We start from the raw sequence: 11,041 nt of genomic DNA, 5'->3' as shown, positions 1-11,041 counted from the left end.
TTTATCACAATATGCTAATATTTTGAGAAGGACCTGTAGTAGTAGATGACACTGGGAGGTATAGTTGCGAACAAATGGTCCAACACTTGCGGCAGTGACTAAGTGTCTGCAGGTGCTGACACGGAGATCTGAACCCTGCTTCCGCTATAAATGGTGCAGAGAAAGAATCGTTTTCACAGAAGGACCAGGCTAGCTGGTAATCGTTTGATTATGTTTGCAACTTCTGCTATGAAAGCGACAGCCACAAAGTGGCTTGTTTTGGTCTATAGTGATCTTCATTTTTTAAGTAATCTCTTTGTAGTTTGGCTACATTTGTTCTTTGTCTTTTATAATAATCAGACACATGCTGCAACTTTTATCAGATGAAACTTAGCTAGTAGCTTCAGGAAGTGTGTAAGATGCACCTAAAGTGAAACGGGAGGATTGATGAAAATACACTATTGTCATAGCCTCTTAGATGAGGTGCAATAGCAAACTAAACACAGCATTGATGTGAAACATCCATCCATTTATCTATCCATTTTCTATCCCTGCTTCTTCCGTACAGGGTCACGAATGACCGTCTCCAGCTGAATACTGGCAAGAGGCAGGGTACACCCTGGACAGGTTGCCAGTCCATCACAGGGAAACACAAAGACACACAGGACAAACAACTATGCACACCCCCATTCACACAATTAACCAAACAGTCATTTTTTTTACTGTAGGAGGAAGCCCTAGTACCCGCAGAAAGCCCATGCATGCACGGAAAAGAAACGTGCAAACTCCATGCAGAAAGACATGAATTCAACTTTTTGACCTCCGTTCTTTGCAGTAGAGTTGACAAGGTAGATAAATATGCTGATATACACAATGTTGGGACCCAAAGCCATGGATACAACATTAAACTCCGGTATGGACTTTTCAGGAACTTTCAAAATAAAGTGCATTAACCTTCTTCCGGCACAGCCAGGAAACGGGATAACTGCGGACTTCCTGTAACGTCACTACCCAAATAAAAGCACAGCTGTTGCTACATCTGCCCTCTTCCACACGGCCTTCGAAAGGGACCAGATAGGGGAGACAAGCGCGCTGATGTCTTTTTGCTGGCAAACAGACATAAACTCTTCAACTGGATCCAAGGATGTCATATGATCATCGATCATATGCAAAGTTAAGTACGAATGAAATACTGTCTGTGTATCCGGTAATTAAGGTGTAAGAGTCGCTTACTTTCTCTCTGAGGCCTGCAGAAGCAAATTGTCCCAGAGACGTTCCCTACAGAGAAGCGGTCTCTATGAAGCCGAGTGGAGCGGTCTTCAAGTCTGGAAGGAAGACAGCAGAGACCGCACCACCGTGTTAACGTGCAGTGTGGTTGGCGGACACAACGAGCCGTTTTTCATCCACAGCTGGAGGTTAGTGGGAAGCTAACCCTTTGTTCACAGAGCACCTTCAAACCCCCCACAGCTAAGGAGGTCAGCTGTGGCTAACCATTGTTCACTGTGGATACCTTCTTCAAACTTCATCGTCACTTCGACAACATTCCTCACCACATTTCATGAGGTTAAGTGTTTTGGGCAGAGAGATAGAAGTGATTTAGATTGAAATGATCTAAACGTTTTTCATTTTATGAAATTTGGTTTTGTTTGTGTTGAACTCAGCTGTCTTGGTGCTAGCAGGCTATCTGCACCACACGTGCTCAGGTTGTGTTCTTTGTTTGTATGTTTTTAAAGTTAAGACAAACTTTACTTGAAGGGTGATTTTAAACAGAAGATTGATCATAACGCGCTGTCCGCACTTATGCATTTTAACCCTTTCATTGACCCTGGTATTCTAAAGGTCTGTGTTTGATTCTGGTGCTAAGCTAGCCGCTTCTTTGTTAGCTTTCACGGCTAACAGGTAAGGACACGTGCTTGCTGCTAATTAATATTTACCCAGAAAGGTTTAGTTTTCAATCCAGTAAATAATGTGTCCCTAACATCATTTTACTAAATTTGATAACTAAGTAAACACCATTAAGCACCATTTCTCCAGAAAGATTTGGCTCTTTCCAAAATATTCCCTTAATATTTCTTAAAATATTATTTTAATAAACATAGGCAGCTAAGGAGACCCCGTTGAGAATTAGTCATCCAGAAGGTTGGTTTTATTCAGCAGATCATTATTTAAAACATTATTTTATTAAAATAATATTTTATCTGATCTTGCATTGTGAATGGTTGTCTAAACGTTTGCTAATTATTGCCTAAGTTGGTTTCAAGACTAACTTAACTTCATTTCCAGATTCTTCAAGATAATCCTTGGTTCTCAAACATAAACATTGCATGGTAATGTTGCATCACTCTTTTGGTCATAATTTCTAATCATCTTTAATCAACTTGTTTATATTGTATATAGTCCATTAGTCTTCGTTATTCTTTAATTCTGCTTGGTAGTTTAGTTGGATTGTTTTAACATAGTAAAGAGTTTGTTGATTGAAATATGTTTGACTTTGAGTTGACTTATTTTTGTTAATAAATTCTTGTATTTTAAGAAATTGTGTGAATTCATTCCATATATGTGCAGAGTTTATGCTGTTCAATAATGTCAGAGCTCGTCTCACACCTTTCTATTCTGTCCTAATACCATCGCCTTACTGGGCTGGTATTCACAGGACAACCCTTAACAGACCGAAATATTATTTGATAAAATATTAAAATGTTAATATTAAATAATATTCTCAAATTTGTAATCACAACAACAATTATAGTCCATTTCTTTAGATTATCCTTCCAATATTTAAAGGATGAAGGTGCAGCAATGTTCACACTATCCTGTTTAAAGTGTAAAAGTTGGTATTCTGTTTCAATTCACACATGCCCAGTGAGAGATTTGTTTATTTTTTTGTTTGCATTGGTAAGAATTCTGGTCCAGAAGTAGCAAAGAGAATTAACATAAAGCTTCACGGGTTTTCGGAAGAACATTAGTTGACCCGAGGGCCAGAAGTATCCCTTGGACAATCTCTATTTACCTTTTGATTTTAAACTCAAGTGTTGTTCTAAAGTTATTTCCTAGTATTTACTTCTGGAATTAAAATGTTGCCTGGCCTTGGTTTAAATTTCAAGTCCAAACTTTAAAACATGGGCTGCACGGTGGAGCAGTTGGTAGCACTGTTGCCTTGGAGCAAGAAGGTTCTAGGTTCAATTCCTGGCCAGGGGTCTTTCTGCATGGAGTTTGCATGTTCTCCCTGTGCCTGCGTGGGTTCTCACCAGGTACTCCGGCTTCCTCCCACAGTCCAAAGACATGCCTGTTAGGTTAATTGGTCTCTCTAAATTGCCCTTAGGTGTATGAATGAGTGTGTGCATGGTTGTTTGTGTGTTGCCCTGCGATGGACTGGTGACCTGTCCAGGGTGTGCCCTGCCTCTTGCCCATAGACTGCTGGAGATAGGCACCAGCTTCCCCATGACCCACTATGGAATAAGTGGTAGAAAATGACTGACTGACTTTAAAACATCTGAATTACATTGTCATCTTTAATCACCAAAATGCTAATACACAATAAATACTCCAGGACAGCTGCAAAATAGGAAGTATGTTTCTAAGATTTCTCTTTTATAGGTGAAACAGTGGCAAAATGGCAAAATAGCACTTTTTGAGGACTCTATATGAGCGCTGAAAAGACTGAAAACTTCCTTCCAGACCCGTGTCTGACTTGTCGGATCAGTGCTGGGTCAGCAGACCAAAAGGCCTGGAAGTGTTTGTGGGATTAACTCTCTGCAACCACCATAAGGAAGTTTTAAAGGATTGGGTCAAATCAAGTGTTGGCAAAAAATATTCCAGTATGGTTACCGCCAATGTCTGCCATATGTCTGGAACTGCATGCTGAAACTGTGTGATACCATTCCCTCCTTTTTTTTATTCCTCATAGCTTAATCTCATAAAAAACCCATACCTCTCCATATATTGCCCCTATCCAGTAAGACGTCCCACCCTTGTTTTAATTGCAAGCGCTTTTGTTGCTTTGAAGCCAATGAAGAAAAGTGTCAGGGGAAAGATTATCTGTGTACCACCTCTGCACTGCATCACTGTGTATTTTCCCTTATGTGAGTGGATTTCATGGTTGAGAGTGCAGTTTGAAATAGGATTAACAGTAGGTGTCAGGTAGTGCTAGCTAAACCTCTTTATGTCAGGTATGGTGGAAATAAATCTGTCACTGCGTCTGGATGAACCCTTTTACCATTAAACATTGCTGGAGGGGAATTCTTTAAATATTACTGCAACTGTATTTGTATTCATATAAAGCCTGCAAGGCAGGAACAACACAATGGTGTGGTTTCTATTTATTAAAGGAATTAACCATGTGTGTGTGCTGCAGTATTACAGAGCCATAGCATGCACTACCAATTTGTGAACAAAATCTGACCATTTGTTTTTCCAAGATAAGGGCAAAACCTAACAATAAATAGATCTTTTCTGCATCTGAGTGACAGTGGGAGGCCCCATGGCTAGCATCTCTCCAGACTCACCAAAAAAATGCATTCCTAGGATGTCCATAAGTATGGGGTTGATATGCCCAACCCTTTATTTCCAGAGTTTCCACACGCAGATGTGAGTCCTGCTGGTGAGCAACAATTTCATTATTATGAAACTGAGTTGGTTGGAAATACTTTACAGGGCTGAAGGGATGACAATGGTTAGAGAGAAAAGAAAAGATGAGGTTGCTCATGCAACAAAGTTGTATACAATAACTGACTTGCCAATATTATTTATAGCCCAGCCTGAAAGTTTGCATTTAATGGGTACAGCGTAAGAGGTAAAAAAGATACAATGGGTTTTGAATTTCAAAACCCATTGCCTAAAGCATGTTGATGCTAATTGTTTATTGTTGAAGTTAAACATTTGCAGAATAAAAATGTAAGCCATGTTACAGTCATTCCACCCATCCATGATTCCATCAATTCAACCAGCTTTCCTGTGCCAGCTGAAGAAAAGCATTCCACACAGCATGATGCTACCACCACCATGTTTAATTGCATGGCTTTTGGGTTCAGGGTGATGGAGAATGCACATACCAATGTGCTTGCAGGCCAAAACAGGTCAAATGTGTTCTCATCCAACAAAACCTACTTATTTCACATGTTTGCTGTGCATCCTACATGGCTCACTGCAAACTTTACACTGGACCTCTTCTGCCTTTCTTTCAAAAAATGCTTTCTTCTTACCCCACAGATTTTTGAAGGGAACAACAAACATTTGTTCTGTTGACAGATTCGTCCATCTTAGCGGTGGATCTCTGCAGCTCCTCCAGAGTTATCTTGGTCCTCTAGGCTCTGAAAAAAAAAAATGGCTTAGCGGTTTCGGTTCGCAAAGGAAAGTAGCTTATTTACCAACCCCTTTATTTTCACATCTGCTTAAAATATCATTAATAGAAATATTAAGATTGTTTGAACCACTAATTAAAACAAAGTTTGTCGTAACTTTGAAACATGACACAGAGCAAACAGACCAGGCTCAAGGCTTAGAGGCCTGTTCGCATTAGCTAAATCAGGGAGCCGTTTTTCCACCCCAAACAAAACAGAACACCATGAAATAAACAGTCAGTCAGTCAGTCATTTTCTCCGGCTTCTTCCATAGTGGGAACCACCGGAAGCTGCTGCCTATCTCCAATAGTCTATGGGCAGCAGGCGGAGTACACCCTGGACAGGAGTGGGGGCCTCCTGCTACCTTGAAGACGTGCAATGCTGGTGGTTCCTACCAGAGATGGGGACTCGAGTTTGGGACTCGTACTCGAGTTGCACATATAGTGACTTCAGACTCAACTTAGGCTTGCACTCAAAAGACATCAGACTTGACTCGGATTTGCAATTTAAGACCTGTGAACGCTTTTTAATCTTTCATTGTTTTTTTTCTGTTTTGTGCGACAATATCTTCTCCATCTGATCACCTGCCTGCTGTTTTTTATTATGTTTCTTATAAGTACATATGAGGAACATATTTGGGGGTGGGAAAACTGCTTTACTCGATGTGATGACAGGCACCGTGTCATCTGGGAAAATCTCTGGCTCGGATTCCATTTCTGCAAAAGCTCATAAAGACTGGTTCAAGACAAACTTGTCTTAAATACCAGTCTCTTTGTTCGTGTACAGTTCAGTCCATGTTTCATCCCATGGCTGGGCCACAACACAGTTGTTACTTTAAGGCTAGACAATTGTTAAATTTACTATTATTGTTGCTTCATATGTAACTGCAGCCTGACTGCCACTCCCCTTACTGCATTTACTTTTACCAAGACCAGCGTCTCTTGAACTCTGTCTAAAAACAGTTCTGTTCCATCATAAATGCCAAAGTTTCTCAGTTCTAGTTTCCATCCACAAACCAATGTTCAAACCAAATACATGAACCAACAACTCTAAGCTTCCCTCAGATGTGTTACCTTGTGTTTAACCACTCCAACTGGTGCATCCATCTCCCCTCGATTGTATTGCTCACAACTTGCATGTCTACTCCGCTACTAGTCTTTCCCCTTTTGAAGCTTCCTTTGGCTACCATCCTCCTCAATTCCCATTTGATGAAAAAGACATCTCTGTTGCCTCTGTTCACCGTCACATTTGCAGCTTCAAACACATCTGGTCCATCACCACCTCCGCAGTATGAGAGTTTCTCTGAGTTGTTGGTTGGTTGTTGGTGAAAATCCCGGTTAATCACTGGTTTCTGAAATGCTCAGATCAGCCTGTATGACATCAACATCCATGCCACGTTCAAAGTCACTTGAATCCCATTATGATCTGGAGTCTAAACTTTAGCAGGCCATCTTTGCCACATCTAGACGTCTAAATACATTGTCATGCTGCCATAGGATTGGCTGATTCCCAGTTTGTGGGAAGAAGCAATTAAACAGGTCTGTAAGTTTCTATCCACACATTAGGTGTGAGACAGGGTTGATAAGACTAATAAAATCAGGTGCCACAGTTGACAAACTATTCCATTACTTTGCACTTCATTGAAAATGAACACGTTTTATGTGAGTAGGTATTTTAAGCTTCCACAGAAAGGTTGTATTGACAGTGAGGCTTAATTACTTAAATTTTTGTTAATCTGTTTGAAGAACATCAGTAGATGTTGCTACACGTTCATGGCAGGGCAATTACTGTAACTCAGTGGGTATTGTTGTTATTGCCAGTAATCATGCAGAGGACCTGGACCAGAAAATGTAATTTTATGTGCTTTCTAGTTGCAACACTTTGAGGGGGGTCTTTCCACATTCAGTGTCTTTGTGTCGTCAGGAAAGTGTGGAAACACCAAGAGAGGATTTAGTCTTGGGTATATGTTTAAATCAAATGAAACGGGTGAGCCAAAGTCTGGGTGAGACCATTGCTCACTCTCAGCTTTGGCTCATTATGAGCACATTCTAACTTTCATGATTGGAGACGGCCGTGGCAGCAGTCAGTATTACTCAACAACTGAAAGCCTCAGGGTTTCCCAACGTAGGGAGTGGCATCCCCTCTCCACTGGTAAACACATCAATAATACTGCAGGTTGACTGACTGGCTTGGTGGAAAAGCAATGAAAATGAAGGAGGGAGACCTGTGGAGATGAGGCAATTAGTGTTCATATCGAGTCCTGGAATATTCAGTGATATACTTGAGCCCATGTTGGTGATCTACCCAACTGAAGTCAGAGCAATGAAGAAATCAAGATATTTACCTGTTTAATTTTTAGCACAAGTGGTTTAGCACAATATTTTCATAACAAATCTTTGTTTTTTTTATTTATTTATTGAAACCTAAAGTAGAGGTATGACCTGGAAGGAGTTTGGCAATAGCTGTAGGCAGAAGAAGCTAATCTAACTCTGCTCCAGAATAAGTTATGCCTTTTAACAAGTTGCCGTCTCATGCAATGCGGAAACAATGTCAAAACAAGATGCTGTGGTTTGTGTCACAAGTCTCCATTCCTAAATGACAAAGTAGGGCATGTCAGCCCTACAAACCCACACACATGACTTCTTTTGAGGCCTGCTACCACTGTGGCTAAAGCTGCATGGATTGGATAGTTAGAAGTTTTTGTGGTTGTGTGAAGAGGATATGAGCAGTTAGTATTTTACTTCTAGTAGATAGCTTTCTGAATAGAACTGGATTCCCATCATACATCTATATATATCTATATGTATATATATATATATATATATATATATATATATATATTTTTTTTTCTTTATTTTCATGACTATGAATATTGTAGCTTCACACTGAAGGCATAAAAACTACAAATTAAGACACGTGGAATTATATACTGAACAAAAAAGTGTGAAACAACTGAAAATATGTCTTATATTCTAGGTTCTTCAATGTAGCCACCTTTTGCTTTGATTACTGCTCCACACACTCTTGGCATTCTGTTGATGAGCTTCAAGAGGTAGTCACCTGAAATGGTTTTCACTTCTCAGCTGTGCCCAGACCTGAACCCAAAAGCATCTCTGGGAACTCCTTCTAGACTGTTAGAAGTGTTCCAGGCACGTCCCACTGGGAGGAGGCCCAGGGAACGGCCCAGGACACGCTGGAGGGACTATGTGTCTCGGCTGGCCTGGGAACGCCTTGGGCTTCCCCTGGAGGAGCTGGAGGAGGTGTCTGGGTGTCTCTACTGAGTCTGCTGCCCCCGCGACCCGGTCCCGGATAAAGCGGAAGACGACGAGTACGAGTACGAGATATATATAAACTTTATTAGAAACTGCTTTGGGATTATTTAAATTGCAATGGACACGGAGAAAGAAACAAAAAGGAAAAAAAGAAGCAAGAAAGAGAGTGAGGTTGAGCAAAAAGGAAAAAGGGAGAGAATAATAATAGTAGAGGATAGAAAAATCCAAAGAACAATAACAATAAGATGTTCAGTGTTAATAACCATGAACCACTACACAGTGCCTTGCACAAGTATCAATACTTTTCACATTTTGATAAATTAACTAAATTAACAAATTTTATTGGGATTTTGTGCAATAGACCAACACAAAGCAGTGCAAACTTGTGAAGTTGAAGGCAGATGACACATAGTTTTCAAGGTTTGTTGAAATATGAAAGGTGTTAAATGCATTTGTAGCTAGCTCCCGTGAGTCAGTTCTTTGTAGAACCACTTCTTTCTGCAGGTGTTTTGCTTTATGTCTCTATAAGCTTTGAACATCCAAAGACTGAAAGTTTTGTCCATTCTTCTTTGTAAAACAGGTCAGGCTCAGTCAGATTGGATGGAGAACATCTGTGAACATCAAATTCAATTTATTGTCTCATTAAATTGTTGAGTTTGGAGTGCACTATTATTAGTTGTCCTGTCAACAGATACTCCCACCTAAGCTGTGGACCTCTGCAGCTCCTCCAGAGTGATCTTGGACCTCTAGGCTGCTTCTATGATTAATGCTCTCCTTGCCCAGCCTGTCAGTTTAGGTGAATGACCATGTCTTGGTAGGTCTGCAGGTGGTCCATCCTCTTTCCATATTCAGATGATGGATTTAACAGAGCTCTGTGAGATGTTCAAAGCTTAGGATATTGTTTTAGAACCTCAGCCTGCTTTAAACTTCTCCACTACTTTCTCCTGTACCTGTCAGCTGTGTTTCTTGGTCTCCATGATGCTGTTTGTTCTCTAATGTGTTCCTGAAAATTCCACTCTTGTGTTGTTCCACTCTATGATTCCCTGTTTGTGCCGTGTAGCGTTCGGCCATGTGACTCATGTTTGTCGTATTTACGCTGCGGCTCTGCATCACCTACTCGTGATGATGAGGGCTTTGCTGTAAGCTGCAGCTGAACACCCTATATCCACCCTGCTGGCACAGCATCAGTGTTTTCATTCCATATTGTAGGAGTCACCACATTCCTGTTACAACTCCTCTGCAGCACATAAAAATCTCCTGTGAAAAACCGCAGAGCCATGTGTTTTGAATTTTCCCTTTGTTTGTTCCCATTTACAGCATCTCTGTCTCCTTTCTTCAAATCTGTCTCTCCCTCACACAAACACACACCTCCTTCCTTTTCTTGTTGATAGGTCCATTTAGTCCTCATGAAAGCTTTCCATTTAGGTGCATTTTGAGGTTATGGTTGTCACTGACAACCGGCTGTCAGAGAGTGGCGGGCTTTATCTGTGTTGGGGCTTTCCAGAGGAGGATACAACACAGAGCAGCTATTGATGGAGGCTGCTTTATGGACTCAAAGACACCAAAGGCAATGGGGTGTGACAAAGACAGCAAAGGGAGGTTGATTCTTTGACCCAACAATATTAAATCCCATGGTTTGATGATCTGTATTTTTAGAAGAGAAGGAACAGCCTCATCTAAAAAACTTCAAGTCTAGATCAAAATTACAGACATGTTTTAAGACGTGAATAAAATCATTCAGCACTTACCATGTTTTAATACAATAAGGATAAGCTAAGATGAACGACAACACAAAGCATATCACACAGTGTCATTCCTTTAAACATAAACTAAGACCACAAAATACTGAAGACCAAACTAAATCAGTAGGAATCAAGGGGCTAAGTAGCTGCCAGGCAATAGTGATCAAAGTCATTGATTAACTGGTTGTCACTAAGTGTGACCACCTCTTTAAAAGCACGTCAGTCTGCGACACTAGAGCATTAAGGTTAACACAATGTCAGGGCGGAAAGACATGAGCAATAATCTCAGAAATGCAGTTGTATCTGCAAATTCATCTGAGAAGGGTTAAAAGGACAATCCTAAATTACTTGCTGCCCATCATTCTACATTAAGCAGTGTTCATTTCAACAGCACATTTTAATTTAGTTTTAGACAGTTTAGTCGTTTGCAGTTATTTTAGTTTCAGTCATCTAAATTTATTGTAAATTTAGACAGCTAAAATATGAAGTCATAAAGGAATGTTTTAAAAATTTTAAGGAAACTTAAAGCACAGAATGAAATTTATAGAATGAAAGTTATATTTTGCAATACAAGAAGACAGTTTGACCATGGATGCTCGTACAGTCTTAGAAGGTCTATCTGGGACCCATTAAAAGATAGATGACTCACATAACACAAGATAGTACATCAGTGTTCCCCGTGTGTTTCCAGCATGCACTAAACCTCTGC

The sequence above is a fragment of the Girardinichthys multiradiatus genome, chromosome 13, assembly GCF_021462225.1.
Source record: "Girardinichthys multiradiatus isolate DD_20200921_A chromosome 13, DD_fGirMul_XY1, whole genome shotgun sequence".
Classification (NCBI taxonomy): Eukaryota; Metazoa; Chordata; class Actinopteri; order Cyprinodontiformes; family Goodeidae; genus Girardinichthys; species Girardinichthys multiradiatus.
This window is presented reverse-complemented; position numbering follows the sequence as displayed.